Genomic DNA, 9,241 nt, shown 5'->3' on the forward strand with positions numbered 1-9,241 from the left:
AATCCATCCATGTATGAGCTGCTGATATTTGACAAAGGACCAGTGTCAGTTAATTGAGAAAAAGATAGTCTTTTTAAGAAATGGTGCTGGCATAACTGGATATCCATTTGCAAAAGAATGAAACAGGACCCATACCTCACACCATGCACAAAAACTAACTCCAAGTGGATCAAAGACCTAAACATAAAGACTAAAACGATAAAGATCATGGAAAAAAAAATAGGGACAACCCTAGGAGCCCTAATACAGGGCATAAACAGAATACAAAACATTACCAAAAATGACGAAGAGAAACCAGGTAACTGGGAGCTCCTAAAAATCAAACACCTATGCTCATCTAAAGACTTCACCAAAAGAGTCAAAAGACCACCTACAGACTGGGAAAGAATTTTCAGCTATGACATCTCCGACCAGCGCCTGATCTCTAAAATCTACATGATTCTGTCAAAACTCAACCACAAAAAGACAAACAACCCAATCAAGAAGTGGGCAAAGGATATGAACACACATTTCACTAAAGAAGATATTCAGGCAGCTAACAGATACATGAGAAAATGCTCCCGATCATTAGCCATTAGAGAAATGCAAATTAAAACTACGATGAGATTCCATCTCACACCAACTAGACTGGCATTAATCCAAAAAACACAAAATAATAAATGTTGGAGCGGCTGCGGAGAGATTGGAACTCTCATACACTGCTGGTGGGAATGTAAAATGGTACAATCACGTTGGAAATCTATCTGGCGTTATCTTAAACAGTTAGAAATAGAACTACCATACAACCCAGGAATCCCATTCCTCGGAATATACCCTAGAGATACAAGAGCCTTCATACAAACAGATATATGCACACCCATGTTTATTGCAGCTCTGTTTACAATAGCAAAAAGCTGGAAGCAACCAAGGTGTCCGTCAATGGATGAATGGGTAAATAAATTGTGGTATATTCACACAATGGAATACTACACATCGATAAAGAACAGTGAATCTCTGAAACATTTCATAACATGGAGGAATCTGGAAGGCATTGTGCTGAGCGAAATGAGTCAGAGGCAAAAGGACAAATATTGTATAAGACCACTATTATAAGATCTTGAGAAATAGTAAAAACTGAGAAGAACACATACTTTTGTGGTTACGAAGGGGGGAGGGAGGGAGAGGGTTTTTTATTGATCAATCAGTAGATAAGAACTGCTTTGGGTGAAGGGAAAGACAACACTCAATACATGGCAGGTCAGCCCAGTTAGACTGGACTAAAAGCAAAGAGGTTTCCGGGATAAAATGAATGCTTCCAAGGTCAGCAGAGCAGGGGCAGGTGTCTTGGGAACATGGTTTGAGGGGACTCCTAAGTCAATAGGCAAAATAATTCTATTATGAAAACTTTCTGCATCCCACTTTGAAATGTGGCGTCTGGGGTCCTAAATGCTAACAAGCGGCCATCTAAGATGCATCAATTGGTCTCAACCCACCTGGAGCAAAGGAAAATGAAGAACACCAAGGTCACAGGACAACTAAGAACCCAAGAGACAGAAAGAGCCACATGAACCAGAGACCTGCATCATCCTGAGACCAGAAGAACTAGTTGGTGCCCGGCCACAATCGATGACTGCCCTGTCAGGGAGCACAACAAGGAACTCCTGAGGGAGCAGGAGATCAGTGGGATGCAGACCCCAAATTCTCATAAAAAGACCATACTTAATGGTCTGACTGAGACTAGAGGAATCCCGGCGGCCATGCTCCCCAGACCTTCTGTTGGCACAGGACAGGAACCATTCCCAAAGACATGAAAGGGACTGGTCAGTGGGGGGGAGAGAGATGCTGATGAAGAGTGAGCTAATTAAATCAAGTGGACACTTGAGAGTGTGTTGGCAACTCTTGACTGGAGGGGGGATGGGAAGATAGAGAGAGAGGGAAGCTGGCAAAATTGTCACGAAACGAGAGACTGAAAGGGCTGACTCAATAGGGGGAGAGCAAGTGGGAGAAGGGAGTAAGATGTATGTAAACTTGCATGTGACAGACTGATTGGATTTGTAAGTGTTCACTTGAAGCTTAAATAAAAGTTAATTAAAAAAAATTTGTTAACAGGACTAATCAATAAATGAATGGGTGAATTAAGGAAAAAAAAAATATTATGGTAATCACTTGACCTACACACCAGCTTCTCTTCTCTTTTCCCAGATGCTATCTACTGCCATGTTGTTATTAATTGCGTTCCTCCTTTGATTCCTGTATTATCCACCTAGATCTCAATACCCGAAAAAGTTATTGAAGGTCTGCATGTCTTATAACTCCCTATCAAAATATACTTGCTCACATGGTCTCTGGTTAAAATGGGTATTCTCTGCTATTGGCCTTTCTGAAAATGATGTTAAATTTATATTTTATAATATTTTATACTGTAGGATGTTGATTTCCAGGTGTTTCATTTCAGACATATTATTGAAATGATACATTTTATGAGAATAAATGGCAGATAGCAAGACATTAAGGATAGATAAACTGGGCAGAGTTCCTGAAATAATATCATAAATGGATGGTAAACTAAGTATCTTGCCTGTGCCCGGTGGAAGAGATCCCAAAGGGGAAGAGATAACTATTATTTATTTATTTAAAGAGCATTGCTTGTTCAAAATGAACTGACTGTTTTAAAGGTGGATTGAATATCTTTGAGGAAACAAATTATTTTAGCTAAAGTAATTTAAATACTCACATAAACCCTGTTCAGTGAGGAAAAAAAAACAAGATTTTCTCAAATAGATCAAAACCCATACCAACTACCATTGAGTTGATCCTGACTCAGAGTGACCCTACAGGACAGAGGAGAACTGTCCTATATTGTTTTCAAGGCTGTGAATCTTTATGGAATCAGAGTGCCATATCTTTCTCCCACAGGTCGGCTGGTGGGTTGGAATTGTCAAACTTTTGACTACCAGCTGAGCGCTTTAGTAACTGCACTACCAGGGCTCCTAGTACCCCAAATAAGAAGGTAAGTATAGGATGTTATATATTAATATTCAACTTTAGTTCATGATACAATTAATATTTACCACAGAGTATTGAATGTGTTATTTTCCTAAAGCAGCTCCTTTGTATTTCTGAATCTATTAAATATAATTTACCTTAAACAGTGACTTTAAATAGTGATACTAAATTACTTTCAAACACTGGCAATTTGAAAAATTGCTATGTTTTGGTAAGAATGCTAAATAATACTATAGGAAAACTTCATTTCCAGCAAAGACTTTCTAGCAAATAAGCTTTATATTTATGTGTTTTAGTTCTGATGATATTTCAATAAGATATGAAAGTAAAACAATCCATGAAATAAAAAATTTAAAACCATTGAGAAAACCAAGAGACATTTATTTTACAGAAAATAAATGTTTTTAAAGTAAGAATTTATAAAACAATAAAGTTTTAAATTCATAATGTCTTTCAAATTAATTTCAGAGTTTCTGTTTCTAATATATATAAAAATACAAACATAACTGAGGCTTAGCTAGATTGGGGACATTGACAGTGACTTATATCTAACTGGAAGCCCTGATGGCACAGTGGATAAGAGCTCAGGCTGCTAAACAAAAAAAAAGTTAGCAGTTGAACTCCACCAGCCACTCCTTAGAAACTCTATGGGGCAGTTCTACTCTGCCCTAGCTGAATCAGAATATTGTTAACCAAATCCAAACCCATGGTCTTCAAGTGGATTCGGACTCCTAAAGACCCTACAATTAGGGTAGAACTGTCTCTGAGGGTTTTCAAGGCTGTAAATCTTTACGGAAGCTGACTGCCACCATCTTCCTTCCTCAGAGTGGCTGGTGGGTTTAAAACACTGACCTTTTGGTTAGCAACCGAGTGCTTAAGCGCTGTGCAACCAGGACTCAGTCAGAATATTGCTCAGCATTCCGTAATCATTTGGGCTTTTTCCAGGGAATGGATGCTTAGATTTTAAATTAAAATATGATAGACTTAGGCTTTATTTCCCTTAGTAAAAAGAACTCGAACATCTTCAAGAATGAAGAGTAATACAGACAGACTTGGGAGAACACACAGGGTTAATTTCTGCACTTTCTACCCTGTCTTCTTGATCAAAACATAGGCAAATCTTACGTATTTGATGTTATACATGGATAATTCCATCACTAAAAACTTGAGTTTGTATAATTAGAAATGCTATTTTATTTAGCACTCAAAGATATTTTATTCAAACAATAATTAAATTATTTTTTATTAAATGCTGTCATTCATTATGTATGTCATTTACACGTAAAGATTTGGCACTTTTGTCCTCTTGTGAGTCTTAATTCTTCTCTCCCTCTTAAGAGTAATGCTTTCATTTTAAAAACATCTGTTACTTTGTTTTAGTTCAGAAACAAATCTTTTCTAGGATCTGTATTGATTTAAAGTAGGAAAATAGTCACAGCCTTTACTTCTCAGATCATTTAGTATCAGAAAAAGAAAATGCATACAAAGGCTATTACCCTAATTGCAATTCTAAGTGTTGAGCACTGATGGGTACTATAGGTGTTACAGTCTATAAAGTAGAAGTAATGATATAAGCCCAAATATTGACAGAATTCATGGAGAAATAACTTAAGAGTTGAATTTTTTTGGAGTTTTGTGACATTACGATAATTACTTTTAAGTCCCACTTCATTTCCATAATATTCCTGTGATACAAAAGGAAAATAAATTAGAGGGTATTGTTCATGTTGTACAGCACAGTGAGTAAAATTCAGAAGAATAAATTAAAATTAGTTTTAATAGTAATAATTACAAATGGATGATAATAAATAACTATTCATAACAATAATAATAGTTTTTTAATAAATGCCAAGACTTCTTCAGGTGTTTTACTTATATTAAATAATTTAATTCATATAACATCACTGTATGTCAATATAGTTGCTAGCCATTTAAGAGCTGACCAAACTGTAACACAGGAATATTAATTAACTTGCATGAAGCCATCACATAGCTAGATGTTGCTGGAGCTATAATTCAAGTACATGTGGGAAATACTGTTCTTTAACGTGGGCATGGAGCCCTGGTGGATCTTCAGTGAACCACTTCACTGCTAACAAAAGAGCCAGTGGTTCAAACCAACTGGCTGCTCATTGTAATAAAGACTTGGTGTTCTGCTTTCCCCAAAATTTACAGCCTTGGAAACCGTATGGGGCAGTTCAGTTTGCCCTATAGCATTGCTATGACTTGGAATGTACTCCTCGGCAAGTTTTTTTTTTTTTTTTAACCATGGCTCCATACTTCTCCTCTTCTTAGTGGATATGGTGCAAACATTAGGATGGAGAAGTTAAAATCAGGTGAGACAAGAGGTACCTTGCCTCTTTCAAAATCTAAGGCAGCACTCATTTTCACGATTCTGCAAGTGCAATGATGGCCCTGAATGCCTCCTTAAATTTTGCACCTCAGGAGCTTCAATGACTAGTCCTTGTGCTGACGCTGATGAAGCGAATGGTGAGAAAAATAATTACCAATAAATGAACTCAAAACCACTTTATCAAATACCTACTTAACTAGCCAATCTGTTAAATCCTAGGGCTACAGGCTTAAAGAACATGCTGTCATAATCATAACTATAGAACCATAACTGAAAAATAAACGGTTTAAAATTGGTAGGTAGCCGATACATTTTACCAATATTAACTCATTCAATTCTCAAAAACACAAATGTAAACCTTAAAAACTTTTAAATAATTGCTTTAAATCACAAAGATAATAAATCATAGGCTGAAGTCAAACTCAAGTCCATTAAAAAAAAAAAAGAAAAAACACATGCAGTCACAAAATGTATATGCAATTGCTGGAATTGCCCACACTTAGTTAATCTAAATATCCTTATATCTAAGGAAAAGTGAGTTCAGAAACAGTTACCTGAAGCGTTATTTTTTGAGTAACAACAAAAATAATAGCAAGTGTACACAGCACAATGGGTATAACATAACGGTCCATATCTTTCCTTCTCCTGTCCCACACGCATACACACAGGTAACAAATACCCTCCATGCTATCCCTGTTTTTCCAGGGTGACTACATTTATTCTTTATATCTGAATCAATGTACCCAGGCTAAGTGCCTTGAACGGAATCCTCTTATCTTACCCAGTTCATATCCTACCAAAAGATATTTGTTTTATTCCTCTATGCAGAATGAAATATTCTTTCAGTTTTCTTTTAAACTACCTAATATGGGGAACCTGTTTGTTGTATATGCTTAAAATGGTCAAATATGGAAGAATGAAGCATTGATTTAGGCAATTGAAAATGTATGTGAGAAGACACTTTATGATACAGTGTTTGAGAAGCGTGACGAGAAAATGCATAGAGAAGTACAATAGGATTGTCAAGACATGTTATTAATTTAAAGTGAGATTAGATGGCAAAGCTCATTTCCAGTAGTTGCCAATTGCTCTAATCCCTCTGCTGAGTCAGGTATGGCTTAATTTATTCTGGTCTGTGCTCCAAAAGTACAGTGAAATGACCTTAAAATAAATTTGATAGGACTGTTTACTGTGATTTAACAGGGGGACCTGGAACATATATAAATAGTATCTTTCTTCAAGTGCAAACAATAGCAGTGATCATAAAATCCAATGCAGACACTTCAATACAGTTTAGAAAAGAGGCAAAGAGATACAGGAAGATAAAGAAAATGCACATGTAAATTTACCTTTTCCACAGATGAATCATCAAGGAAAACCACCAGAAGAAAATCTAACTGAACTGATGGAATTCGTTTTCTTGGACTTTTCTGATATGCCCCATCTCCAGTGGTTTCTTTTTGGCTTATTTTTAGTCATCTATATCATTTATATCATTATCCTGATGAGCAATGGCACCATATTTCTAATAACAAAAATGGATCCTGCTCTCCAGAGCCCTATGTATCTTTTCATGGCAAATTTTTCCTTCTTGGAAATCTGCTATGTATCAGCTACTCTCCCCAGAATGCTAATGAATCTAGGAACCCAGAGAAGAAGAATTTCCTTAGTTGCTGTGCTACACAGACGTGCTTTTTCCTTATGTTTGGAGGCACAGAGTGTTTGCTCCTGGCAGTGATGGCCTATGACCGTTATGTGGCCATTTGTAACCCTCTGAATTATCCTCTAGTCATGAACCACAGAGTTTGTATCCAGTTGGTGACTGGGTCCTGGACCATTGGAATCCCAGTTATGGTAGGGTACACATATCAAATTTTCTCCCTGCCTTTTTGTGGATCAAACCAAATTAACCATTTCTTCTGTGACATTCCCCCAATACTCAAGCTGGCTTGTGGGGACATCTTTGTAAATGAGATGTTGGTCTACATAGTTGCTGTGTTATTTGGCATGGTTCCATTTCTGTTGATACTTGGCTCTTACAGTACAATCATATCAGTCATCCTGAAGTTACCATCAGCCACAAGTCGAGCCAAAGCCTTCTCCACCTGCTCCTCTCATCTTACGGTTGTTGTGTTATTCTTTGGGTCAGTCATTATTACATACTTAACTTAACTTCCAACATCAGACTCTCAGAGGGAACTGACAAAGTGCTATCTCTTTTATATACTATCCTAACTCCTATATTTAATCCCATGATATATAGTCTAAGGAATAAGGATGTCATAAAGGCACTGAGAAAATTGTTATGTAAATAATTCACTTCATTTAAAAATCAAATAAATTGTAATAAAATTGATATCTTACGTAGTTTTAATCAAATTTCAACAAATGTATACCCTTAACTATACCTTTTTTTATGGAATGAACTGTGTCCCCAAAAAATGTGTGTCAACTTGGGTAGGCCATAATTCCCAGTCTACTATGATTGCCCACCATTTTGTCTTATAAGTCAGAATTGACTAGAAGGCAAAAGGTTTGTTTTGATGTTATTCCTACACATTGCAAATCTTACATCTGTAATGATAATAAGGCAGGATTATAGGCAGTTATGTTACTGAGGCAGGACTCAATCTAAAACATTAGTTTGTATCTTGAGTCAATCACTTTTGAGATATAAAAGGGAGATGTGAGCAGAGAGAAGGGGTCCTCCTACCCAAGAATGAAGAAACCAGATGGAAGCCTGTCCTTTGTAACCTGGTCCCTGCATTAAGATTCTTCTACACCAAGGGAAGACTGGTGACAAAGACCTTCCCCCAAAGGCTACAGAGAGAGGAAGTTTCCCCTGGAACTGTCGCACTGAGTTAGGAATTCTGCCTCCTAGGTTGTGAGTGAATAAATTTCTCTTTCTTAAGCTATATTATACTTTTGGTGTTTCTGTTACAGCAGCACCTGATAAAAAAGACACCTTTTCTTTTCATGCGGTGAAAATTATTTCCAAGTTAAAAATTACTTGCAATGCTGTCAGAACTTTCTGCTCAAATTATTTAAGTAATATACATGTTAAAAAAAGAAGTTAGCAGACAGCAAATCATTCCATTAGTAACTCTATAATTTCATTGTACAATGTTCTCCCTCCTTAAGAACTTTTGTTTGGGCTGATTTAATTTAGTTGGTTATAATGTATAATCTGTTATATCACTTAGTGTAAATGATATCATTAATTTCCATGAGTATCCATACAGTTGTGACACCCATTTTAAAAACCAGATTTAAAATATGCATTAATTAAAACTATACAGCATTCCCATGGTATCTACTGGCGATAGGTTCCTGGACTCCCAAGAATACTAAAATATGTGGATGCTCAAGTGCTTTATATAAAATAGCACAATATTTGCATATAACCTATGCACAACCTTCCCTATAAATCATCTCCAGGTTACTCATAATATCTAATATGAAGTAAATGCTATGTAAATAGTTGCTATACACTATTGTTTAGGGAATAGTGACAAGACACGAGGTAAACAATAAGTGCTCCTAAACAAAATGTTGGCCATTTGAATCTACCAGCTGCCCCTTGGAAAACCTATGGGGCGGTTCTACTCTGCCCTTTAGGGTCACTAAGAGTCGGAATTGACTTGGTGGCAATGGGTTTGGACTTTAGGTTTTCACCTGTGTTCTATTTCTAGACTTGGGTTTGAGTTAGGTCCTCATCACTTTAGTTTTTGTTTGACATGGAAAATTATTTAATATTTCAAAGTCAATTTTTATATTTAAGTCTCTCTTTCTCTCTATATATAAAAGATATATATATAAATCTATAAATTTATGTAGGGTTGCTATGAGTTGGAGTCAGCAATGGGTATATATATATTCTTTTTTCTTTTGTGTGTGAAAATT

This window comes from Elephas maximus, chromosome 20 (genome assembly GCF_024166365.1).
Source record: "Elephas maximus indicus isolate mEleMax1 chromosome 20, mEleMax1 primary haplotype, whole genome shotgun sequence".
NCBI lineage: Eukaryota > Metazoa > Chordata > Mammalia > Proboscidea > Elephantidae > Elephas > Elephas maximus.